At 31.3% G+C, this 13,216-nt stretch overlaps 1 pseudogene; it reads left to right on the top strand.

Annotated features, from left to right (window-relative positions):
* The first annotated feature begins 514 nt into the window (after positions 1 to 514).
* On the top strand, positions 515 to 12,177 carry LOC149542944 (O-fucosyltransferase 16-like; annotated as a pseudogene).
* The last annotated feature ends 1,039 nt before the right edge of the window (positions 12,178 to 13,216 follow it).

Below are 13,216 nucleotides of genomic sequence, written 5' to 3'. Positions count from 1 at the left end.
CTGTAGTAGGAGTAGAGTTAAATGAATGTCTATATTTAAATATCTATATTTTCCTTATTCCTAAGATTTCAAATGAAATCCTACCAACTAAACTTTATATCTCAACTCTTTACCACTGCCTTGCTCTACACCCTAAGCTTATGCTCTTAAATGCATAACCCGATCCTTCCACTCTCCTAGGCAAGATGCAAATAGGGTAAGGGTTTTCATAAGTGACACGTACCCTAATCGACCTGACAGTGTCTATACTTGCCATCTCCTTCACATAGAAATTGACGTGGGGTGCGGATTTAATTATGGTGGTAGTTGCTTGTAATAGGTTTGGAAGTCTTATCCTCCATCTGCCCTTAATCGGCGAATGATGGTGTGTGGGGTTGCGTGGGAATGTTGGGAAGCACCCATATGCAAGGGCAGACTTGATCATTAAACATATTCAATACAAATGGGGGGGGGGGGGGGGAGTGACATCACCCTGTACTCCCTCCTTGGCCTTAGGCACTAGGGAATCACGTGAATGAAGGCGCAGGTGGTTGTTGATTTGAATGTAAACTCTCATTTAACCTTTGTTCGCCTCCTTGGAAACTCCTTGCGTAGCTTTAGGTGGGGGTGCACCTACCCATAGTGCGCTAGTCAGTGCATAGGGCAGCGTGCAAGGTACAAGTCTTAGGGTGGGTAGGCACCATGTAGGATGGGGTTAGTGGGAAGTTAGCGTAGGTAACTATGTTTTTTAGATAGTATGTTAGTTTTGTTTTATGGTTGTTAGTTTAGTATGAGTTTAGTAAGTTTAGATGTTAGGTTAGTTTTAGAAAAAAATGTTTTAATTAGAATGTTAGTTACCTTTATGTTAGTTTAGTTTGTTTTTTCATTTAAAATTTAGTTTTAAAAAAAAGAAAGGATGTGCAGAATTTTAATATGTACATTTTAATCATGAATTAATATAGTTAGTTAATGTTAATAAAGTTTAGATTGGTTTTAAGTTTATGTGATGGTTGGTTCATATTCAATATAGTTTAGTTTATTTTCTGTAGATTTGATTTAAGTTAGTTTTAGATTTATCATATTATTAGTACATTACATCATAGATTGTAAGATTAGTTAGATCAAACTTTATATTGGCATTAACAATATGGATTTAGATTTATAATAGTGTTAAACAAAGTTTAGTTTCACTTATAGATTTAATTGAAATAAATCTAGTCTCCAATTTTATTTGAAATTGATAGATTGGTAAATTAGAATGTTATAAGTATGTTAGGGAAGTTTTAGAAGTTAGTTTAACTTGGGAAGTAAAGTTTCTTTTAATTAAAACAAAAAAAATATAGTTAGCATGCGTGGACTAGTTGGATTTTAAATTAATCTTCTAATGTAACAAATTCTCTTAGTGTTAAATGTTTAAAATTGTAGCGACATTTAAGTTATCAAGTAAATGGAAGGAACTAGTTAATTGGTCCATTATAAGATTAGTGGTATTTAGATCATAATTCTATTGATGCTAGACAAGACATTTAATTAAGAGTTAAATGTCCCTTTTGTCGGTAGGTCATTTTGATGTAATGAATAAAACGTGGAGTCCTATCTATCGTAATCCTTAGGGGGTAATATTTTAAGAAATTATTGAAGTAAATTGATGGATTAGGACTTTGTTTAAATGGATTAGTTGTTGATTTAATTAATTGACTTACTAAGAAATTTTTAGTTCACCCTAATAACCCCATTAACAAAATGTTCAAACTAAGTTGTAACTTCTTTATATCGTTGGGAACCTGCATCTAAAATCTTTTACGACCTTAATATCTTATTTAATAAAAAAAAATTTGTTGTGTGTTTTGTCCATATATTTTGGGCATGACAGTATTAGGGGTCAAGTAGGTATAATGAGTATATAAAGCTTAGTAGGTCATTTTAGATTTAAGAGGGGTAGGATAGGATTGACTTAGAACTTATATATATATATATATATATATATATATATATATATATATATATATATATATATATATATATATATATATATATATATGTATGTATGTATGTATGTATGTATGTATGTATGTATGTATGTATATATACACACACATATATATATATATACATATATATATATACATACATATATATATACATATATATACATATACATATACATATATATACATATATATACATATATATACATATATATACATACATATATATAGATATATATATATATATATATATATATACATATATATACATATACATATACATATATATACATATATATATATATATATATATAGTTTAAAATTTAAAATTTATAATAAGAGCTCACAAAGAATATTCTCTGTCACAATATGGGAATAAATACTTTTTCCATATAAAATCCAAAGAGCTTTTTAGCTCCTACAAGAGTATATATATATATATATATATATATATATATATAATCACCTAAAAATGGTCATCTAGACTATTAACCCCCTTTTCAACATTTTGGCTAAATTAATTTAATCATTTATCCAGACCAAATTGCTAATAATTAATTTATCTGATTATAACCTATAGTTTGACTATGCTATCCTAAGTTCATTATTTGATTAAAATAACATGTCCCCTTTTAATTAAATAAAAGACCCCATTCTTCTAACCCACTTAAAGTGCACACATAAAGTCCTTTTTCTATTTTGCAATTAAAAGAAAAGGCTTTGTGAATTTTGTCTTATATGACAAGTCAACTTATATTCTATTGGTTGACTTGTGTGTGCACATGGATCACTCCTCTTTTTGAATTCAACCATTGATCATCCACCATCTTCATCTTGATCTCTACCGTCCATACATCTTTAAAAGGGAGAGAGCTTTCCCCCTCAATCAATCCTCATTTGAATATTGTTATGCTGCAGGTTTTCTAACAGGTTTCTTTGGAGCTTTGTGGAGAACTTCTCTTTCTTGTCTACATTCTCTCATTCATGGCATTCTAGCTTAGCTTAGCTTTCATTTTCACATGTAGCTTAATCTCACATAGCTTAATAATGGTATTGTAACACTCTCATACATGTTTTAGCATAGCTCTACTTTGCATCTCATTCTAGCTTAATTTTCATTTGCATTGCATTCTTGAGGAACTCCTTGAGACATTTGCATTCTTGCATCTTGTCTTTGGAACCTCCCATTGCATGGTTTACTAGCAAGAAGAGTATCTCTAAGGCTCATCTGAGAGCCTTTTTATTCCTGAAATATACTCTCTTGCACTCCGTGGATAGGGAGCTCTAAGCCGGCATCCAAGCATTCCAAACTCATGGAATCGTTTGGATAGAAGGGTTTAGAGTGGGACACTTTCGAGTGTACTATATATATATATATATATATATATATATATATATATATATATATATATATATATATATATATATATATATATATATATATATATATATATATATATATATATATATATATATATATATATATATATATATATATATATATATATATATATATATATATATATATTTCCCTAAGTGTGCAATTTCTCTAACTTTCATAATACTTCAAGGGGCATACTCTTGTGCCTTATAGGTTTTCATGACAAGGAGATTTATATCATCTTCCTTTCAAATTGAATTCACCAAATATTTAGTTAAGCAAAAAGGATTAAATAATTTTGTTTGAAAACAATGTGAGATTAATTGTTTTCCCAATAACACAATATGGATTGTAGTTCTAACATAACATACTTCCTCCCATGACATATTTGAACTTGAAAATTACATAATTGATGAACACCATTTTATCCACTCGTCAATGCACATATGCAAGGACTGAAATAACATAAGATACAATACAAGAAGGTTTCTCAATTTTCTTCTCTTCTATTAATCAACCTGGTTCAAGGCTCCATCGAGAAAGAACCAGTAGGAAAACCTGACGTCCTTGCCAATACATCAAAATTTAAATACATTTTGTATAATGTTACAATTCAAATGAATTCTCTTCTAGGCCATTCACAAGATATTCCTTCCAATACCTTCAATGCATCAAGGGAAACATGGAGAAGATGAGAACTGACTCGGAGGTAAAACAACACAACATGAAGAATAATTCAAGCATGCATCCCCATCCCGGTTTTGCATAATAGGTCCAATCATTGAACCAGACTAGGGGGGAGGTGGATTTTCCCAATAGGAGACATCAATCACCATACCATAACATAGCCCTTTCGGGGCTAAACTCAAGAACTTCTGTTCTTCTACAAATGCCCTTTCGAGGCCAATACAACAAAAATTTTCATTCCTTCACTTCTTCAAGAATTCAAATTTTCAAACATGGTATGTGATGACAAGTAGGGGCCCATAACATCCTACCCTCTTTCCCTCTTCTCACCATGAGTGGAGAATCTACACTATTGAGGTCCAACTAAGGCCCTTCCCTCGTACATGGCCACTTCTTCCCTATCCAAGGGTGAGTAATGTCAAAACAACCCCATGAAATCTCCTCAAAAATTCAAAGCAAAGCATAGGAATGACATCCAAGAACAAGTTAAGATCCCTCCCAAACAACCTCAACACACATACGAGCAATACAAAGAACAACACAATGCCTTATGCATGAAATCAAACATCAAAAATATGAAAAACATGATCAAAAGAGTGAAGAATTCCTACCTTCACAAAAAGTTATGGTAAAATGACAACTTGAGAAGAGCTTTTCCTTCCTTCAATTTTCAAACTTCTCTCTAAAACTAGAGATTGGGTAACAACACCAAAACTTCTCCAAAATACATCTAAATATGATCCTAAATCAACTAGACTTTAGGTAAACCCCAAAGTGGAGTTTGAGTCACCAACTCATGAAGAAGACCATCAATTTTCGCAATCAACCAAAAGTAGGGTTTTTGAGTGACCCTAAAAGTCAACCAAAGAGGCTAAGGGGGTGGAAAGTACTCCCAACCGATACCCTTACCCCTAGGGTACTTAAATTTAATGTTTTTAGGCCTTAAAGACTTAATAGGCACCAAAAAAAAGCTAGAAGAACAGTAAGACCAATTAACAACCTTCAAAGAAAGACAATGCAAAGTAGCACTAATTAGCAAGGGTACAACTCTATCTTTCCATTAGGTTTCCTGACTAACTATCCTGCACACTCATCATACACATCAGTAGTTCAAGAAATCTAATGCATATATGTAAATTACATATCAAGAAAAAAATCATGTAAATTAAAAACATCCATTTTTTTAATAATCAATTGTTTATCTCATTCTACTCATTTTTTCAACCATTAAAATTGCATAATCAAACTGTTAGTTCTACATTCATTTTCTTCATCATCATACATGTTCATAAAGCATTAAATGACGAAATCAAATATCTAAAAGTAAAGCATCACACATCATAAAATAACATAATAATGTTCAATGCATCAAATAGTGCCCTGACATATCGAGTCATGAGTATCAAAATAATAATGTATCATCTATGCTATGATGGGTCAGGGTGAGGCCTCACAAATCAATCATGAATCTTTCATTTAAGAAATCCTTTCTTATTTCTACACACCTTTAATCATTAGAAATTACATAATCAACATAACTTTATTCATTAATTCAAATTAAAATACTAGAATAATCATCATTAGGCATGCATGTAATTAAACAACATAAACATCATTAATAAGGAAAAATGAACTATCTGAATGCATACAACTTAATCATCGAGGTACCAAAATCGACAACCTCATTATCAGGTGAAAATACCTCACATCAATGTTAATAACAATTAATGTTTTAAACAATCAATGTGATGTAATAGTTCTTGAATCACTAAGTATTAAAACATGGATATATCAACTACTCTAAATTTCATTAGGACATTCACAATATAAGCATTACTTCATATCTATTTCCAATCTCCTATAACGGTTTTTTTTATTTTTTATTTTAATAGAGGGTTCATATTTGATAAGTAGATATGAGGAGGGTCCTTACAGTCTTGTCCCTATCATCCTTCTTCCATTTAGATTTGCCTTTTACCTACACAAAATTGTTAGATCTTCTACTTTCTCCATAGGATCTGCCTCTACCTCTCTAGAATCTACCATCTCTACCTCTTTGTCTTTGTTCATGCTTCTTTGCTAAGATCTCCTCAGCTTTCAAGGCATATTGATATGCTTCTTCAACACTTTCCAACTTCACAAAACTTATTTCATCTTGATTTCTAGATCTCAATCCATTTATGTTCCTTGCAATTTTCTCAACATCATCATCCACATGTCCAAATCTGATTTCTAATCTATAGAATTCCTTGGTATACTCTTTCATAGTCATGTCCTTTTGTTTCAAATTTTGCATCTTTCTCAACAAGCTAACTTCGTAATTAGTAGGAAGGAATTTTGTCTTTACCTTGTTCACCATCTTTGACCAAGTTTTGATCTTCTTCTTTCCTCTCCTTTGTCTATCAGTTTGCAAGTGCTCCCACCATAGTGAAGTATTACCTTTCATCCTAGTAACTACAATCTTCACTTTTCTATTATTAGGAGTCCTTTCAGACTCAAATAACTTCTCCATATCTAAGATACAATATAACACAACATTGGTATCCAACTTTCCATCATAAGGAACAATTTCTACAATAGGCTTTGAATGTTACCTAGAAAACACTCACAACAATATTTCCTCATCTCAATCTTCTGAAAGTTCTGGATTATGGTTTGGTGTTGCTACTTCATCATCACTTACATCATCAAGATGTGCTCCTCTCCTCTAAGCTATCTCTACAACATCTACTATGGCTACAATTTGTCTCAACTAATCTAATATAGCATAATCAACATTTCTTCTACCATGATCCATCTTTACAAATTAGGTTCCTAAAAGATAGTAACCCTTTGCAAGTTACAGGTCAAATCCGTAGATCTGCCATCCTAAAACCAAATCTAAATCAGAGTTCTACATGATCCAATCTCCACAAGGATGAACCTTAAGCTCTAATACTACTTGATGCAAGGAAGGACAAGGAAAACTAAGGCCAATGGCACACCCAACTCTCTGAACCACCCTGCAAGGTTAACCTAACGGAAGCAAACAAAAAAAACAAAAACCAAAGGAGGAAGAAGAGTACAATTACTTTATTGATTCATCAAAATATCTTCATACATGCCCAACTATAAGGCCTTCTAGGTTATGGCCAAATACAAATACATTCACATTCAAAGATCCAACAACAAATTCGCAGTTTCCTGTTCTACTTTGCAATCCTTTATCCAACTTCGTAATTTTATTAGTTCTAAGCCTACAAAATTTATTTATACTAGCAAAAATGGCTTATATATCATTCTAGAACATGGAGAAGCCACAAGTTGGCTCTCAACAAATATTAAATGAAAATAAACCAAAATTAAATACACAAGTTGGCTTGCATTAGCAATTAATTGTCTTGAAATCAATGTTTGAGAAAAGTTGTGATATCTCCTTGCTCCAATTGAGTTAGGACTCACACTTTGAAATTTGGGTAGATATCTAGGCCCTCTAAAACAAATTCAATGCACAAGGTCTGATTCATTAAGAAAAAGTGTGCATCTATTATGAAAGTTAGGCACAAGAAATTGTTGAATAGAATTGCTAGAAATTGATGTTCTAGGAGAATTTCTATATCTCCCAAAATATAAGGAGTTAGGAATTTTACTATATAAAATTGATATTAATCTAGGCCCTCTTGAATTCTTGAAGTTTTAATATCTTCATTCATTTTGCAAAATTAGTTACATGGTCTACAACATGCACCTAGAAATCATAAAACCACAGTTTCAGCAGAACCCAATTTTTGTATTAGAATAAAAATTGAAAACATGCAAGATAGAAATGCAACCTAGGATGCTCCTAAATCAATGAAGGTGTTAAAGATGGATATTTTTTTGGCTGGCACATAGGGTAGTTTACATCACTTATATCTATAAAATGCTTTCTGTTTCCCATTGCACTTTTGAGTGCATTTGAGCATCTTCTATCTAGCTCCCAATAGTTAACTACTTCATTTATGTATTAGATGTTTACAATAGATAAATGGTAGAATCTTACCATATTTATATACAAATTTTTCTCTAAAAAGATTCCACAATCAACTAGAGTGGTGACTGCATAGGTTTTTGACTAATGACAAAGATCCTTTAGAATAAAAGTTTCTTTCAGTGCTTCTACTACTAGAGCTCAAGATAATAGACATTACCATTTTTTCTATCTCTAAAGCATTTTGAAGATGACTTATCCCCTCTAATATCAAGCATAAATGAATAATCTAAGAATGAAGATGAGATTAAGGATCCTCAAATGACAAATATGAATTCCTCTTGGATTCCAAAGAGTATCCTAACAAGTAATCCCACAAGCCTAGAAGGGCTTATCAACCTTCCTTTGGGAATCACATCTTCTATACAGGGATAACTTTAAGGAACCCCCCCTCCCAAAATTTATAAAATGGTGGCAAATCACATGTCATTTGGGTGAAAAAAAATTAATAGTGTTGGTGAATTATGCATCAATCGATGGATATTTGGTGGCAAATTTTTTAATAGTGTAGACAATTTTTATAAAATAATGGCAATGATAATTTTTGTTTTTAATAAAATTATTAATATTGATGGCAAATTATGTTTTGAAATGTAATTATGTTAAATGTATTATTTGAGAACTCAGACCGTCTGATGATCCAAGATCAATGGCTAAGGTTTAATTTTGGCCAACATTTCTTAAAGGAAGAAGAATTGTTGAGGTAGTCACTGAAATATTGACACGTATCAAGGTAAGTTGTCTGTGGAGTACAATGTTACTCATAAAAAATAAAATTCACATAGGAAAATGGGAATTTGGCGAATGATGATCGTCAAAAGAGACACTCAATTAATTCTGTGGTGAATAAGAGTAAACATTAAAGAGAAATATGGGCAAAGAACCTGACTACCAAACTGAAATTACGTAATAATAGTGGCAAACGTTCTGACCACTATATGAGTATTTTATAAAATTTGGGCGAACCGGTCAACAAGTATATGATATTTTTTTTAGCCAATTTCTATAGCCCAATCGGGACATATTAGCCAATTGGCGAATAATAGCCACTAAAAAAATCCCCACTTCTATAGCCATAAAATTCAAATCTTCTTCATTAAAGCCAATCTTTTTTTTGTGAAGTGGCTGCTATATGGAGAGGTGGGTGCCCAAATTTTTTCTCATAAAATAAGTGTAACATCTCTTTTAGAATTGTAGTTGCAAAATTTGTATCACAAATAGAAGTATGGATCCTAATTATAAACAAGGAAGAAATGCCTTGGGGAAGATGATAAATCTTAGCAATGAGCATATCCTTTGGTTGTTGAAAATCAAAACTCTCCAACTATGGATTTATATTCAATTCATGCTCCACCAAATGCATTTGCTTCTAATATTTTTTATCTAATTCATTACCATCACTATCAATACTAATTTCATCAATACTAGAGTTGTCACTTGTTGGACATGAAATATGAGAGAGAATATCACTTGTTTCAACTAACACCATAAATTTGACTTGTAGATATTGGTCTGGACACAAAGAAATGGAGGATTTCCATTCATACACACCAACCAAGACCTCAATTGAGGATAGCTTTCCTACACAACATAAACCACCTGTTGAAGTTTAACTGGGTCTACACTATGTTCAAAATGCAAAGTAAGTACTGTGATTCTTATTCCACCCCCTAAAGTCTTGTATCAATTATACTCATTACCATCAAGCATTCTACTATGAGGAATCTTAAAGATAAATTCTTTCTCTCCAATTTCCTCATAGATATTTTCATTGGTATATTGGGAACTTTTAGTTAGCGTGATTGTATCAATTCAGAGTACAAAAACTAGGAAAATGCATATAGCCATTGATGGGATTTTCACCATGGAGTTAGAGGTACTTTTCTTTGTATTGAATCAATCTTTCATATTCTTTTCTTAGAGAATCTTTCTCCTTCTTCATATACACATTTTGGCAGAAATGAGAAATCTCCTAGGAAATTGGTGTCCTCTTCATCCTTGCTAAGATGAAGACCTAGGATAAAAGTGAGTTTGAAAAGATTAAGACCTAGGAAATAGGGGTCCCATCTTATTGAGAGTCATGTGCAATTAAATATTTTCTAACCTCTTTCAATTTAACTCATTATTTTTTCACTTTGTTACTCTGAGATTATCAAAGAAACCTTCACCATAAGCTTTGTAATATCATCCAAAGAACCCTTTTTGGTCATTTGTTATAGGGTCTCAAAGATCGCTGCCTATGTTTTGATATTGTTAGTTTTTGTTAGAAACACTTCATCTTAGATCACTACTAAGCCTACTAAAATTTCACCACCAAATTACAACATAGCCTACTAATCTTGTTCGATGCACTTGCAATATTGTTACCCAAGCTTAATTTCAAACTTCTTGTTTTTTATTCTTTGATTTTACCATTAAGAGACATTCTTCTAAACTTGAGTTCTATGTCCCATTTTACTTGTTAGTATAATAGGATATATGAGACAGTAATGATGCATACGTGTCATATGGTAAGGTAGGAAACTATTCAAATATTAGGTCTAAAGGTAACAAGGTGGGTCATTTATGCATTTATGAAATAACAATTATGTTCTAGTTTATTATTGTTTACTTCTATGTGTGTATTATGGTAGTTTTTTTAAAATTCACTTTAAGGTTTTACTTTTCATTTTCTCAAAAGTAAATCAACCTAAGTCTTTGTGTTGTTGATGGAAATAAACTAGACACTAAATTTTAGAAGTTATGTTGTAAAGTGAATTATCACATGTTGCAATTTACCATGTCTATTTTAGAAATAGACCAGGAATTGATTGACAAAATGTGGAGGAGAAAACATTTCTTTTCTCTTCACTTAAGGTTATTTGAATGTTCTTTAAGGATTTAAATATCTAAATGTTATTCCATTTATTTTGGGGCCAAGGTAGTTTATTCCTTGAATTGAAGTATCAAAGATTAAATGATTTTTTTTTTGTAACTAAAATAATATTTTTTCTACATTTTTAAGAGGATTATGATTTTAAGAACTACATATTTAATAGGTTTGAACCTGCCATGCTTGCATTTTCTGGATGCTACTATGGTGGAGGAGGCACTAAAAGGATAGAGTTGGATGCCATATCTAAAATTTGGAAAACCTTGCATTTAAGGCTTTGAATTCAAAATTTTTTGTTTAGATCAAATTTAAAACTTTCTTACGATCCATTTTTAGTATGCATAGTGCATTAAATTAAAACCACTAATCAACATTATTTACTTCTTGTTATAGGTAATTTGTCTAGAAAAAGAATGTAGACATGGGAAATGCCCTCTCACTCCTCAAGAAGTAGGGTTAATTCCAACAACATTGGATTTTGGGAGTGATGTACACCTTTATGTGGCATTTTGTGAAGTGTATGAAGGAGAAGAGACATTGGAACCTTTGAAATCTCTAGTTCCAAGCTTCTACACAAAAGATACTCTTGAAAGCAAGGAGGAGCTATAACAATTCTCATCATATTACTCTCATATGGTTGCTATTGATTATATTAATTGTGATCAAAGTGATGTATTTGTGACAAACAATAATGGAAATATGGAGAGAATGTTGGAAGAAAGGAGGTGTAGAATTGTTTTTTATGTATGAGTTACTTTGTGCCTTTCTATAATATTCTAAACACTAAAAATATCTAAGGCAATTGTAGGTAGTGCATTAGAAACAAGCCTACAATTCATCCCAATGCTAAATAGTTGTAGTTATTATTTTTTAATTGATACAACATGAGTTTGGATGAGTTTGCACTTATGGTGCATTCATATCAGAAAGGCTTCATGGGAGAACCAAATGAAGCTAGTCCTAGAAGAGGTGAATTTCATGAACATCCTTATCATTGTATCTATGACCATTAGGATGCCAAGAAGAAGAATTCCATAAGTATATAAATCTAGAACAAGTCCAATTCATCATCAAATGGGAGCTAAGAGGAAAAAATATGGAAGATGGCAAAGAAAATGAGTTATCTGATTTTGATGCTAAAGGGATTGAGATGCATGCATATGAATAAATCTCACTCATAGATCAAGATGTTGAAAATGATGATAACACTAATTTTACCAAGACATAAGATCCCAAATTAGAAGATATTCTATCATACTAATGAGTTTGAGATAGGTCTTTTCTTCAAATATATGGCATTCTTGTCTGATTTAAGTTATCCAAGATAAGATGTTCAAACAAATTTTTGGTTCTCTTCATTATTTAAAGAAAGATAATGATTCATAATATATTTTTCTTCTACTAATAAATAAGTTGTCACAAATATTGTATTTTATCTATTGTATCATTCTAATGCGTTATGTTGCATAAATTTGAGGCTACTAAACCTGATAACAACTATAGTAGGTTCTCTTGCTAAATAAGGATATAGATGTTGGGTTGGAAGTTGACCTAATTTAGTTGCCATTTTTTTGGTTTTTCATTTGAGTGATTGTGATAATAACAAAACTAAAATTGACCAAGGCATAAGTGAAGGGCATTTTTCTCTTCTTTTTTTACAACCTTTCTAATATTTGTGTTGTTAAATGATTAGTTTAATTTGAAAGAAATTGCTTTGAGTTACTTCTATTGATTTGTTATTTTGAGTGACTTCTTGATTGAATTTTGAGCATGTTGATAATCTTTTATAGACTAATAAGGAGTTTATTAAGAATGTCAATAACATTTCTTTATTAAAACATCAAGACTTATGTAAATTAATTCTAACAAAATAACTTGACATATCCCATTCAATTTCAAATGTAATTCATACAAGTCCAACTGGGAAAAATAATAGAATGAAAATGTGAGGGGATATTAATACTTAGCCCACAAATTAACAACAATATACTTCAATTCAAATAATGAAGTAAAATTAAAGTTCCAAGAAGCCCTACCTTAACACATGGTGAAAATTTTGAAACGGGGAGAAGAAATAAAATGCTTTGTAATAGCCAAAGATGGTCAATACAAAGGGGATAAATCACAAAATGAATCCAATGAGCCACTACCCAAAAAATTCTACATGTCAGATCTAACCTAACAAGCAAATTAATAAAATGCTCCAAAGAGGATTTTAGAGAAATTAATCTCCACTAATGACTAACTATCAAAAATTAAGTCTAATTCTTCATTATATGGAACTTTTGGTCAAAACAAAA

This window comes from Cupressus sempervirens, chromosome 8 (assembly GCF_028749045.1).
Source record: "Cupressus sempervirens isolate cs-2001-9-10 chromosome 8, ASM2874904v1, whole genome shotgun sequence".
Classification (NCBI taxonomy): Eukaryota; Viridiplantae; Streptophyta; class Pinopsida; order Cupressales; family Cupressaceae; genus Cupressus; species Cupressus sempervirens.
Note: the sequence above shows the minus strand (reverse complement) of the source record. Positions and strands in the feature narration are given on the sequence as shown.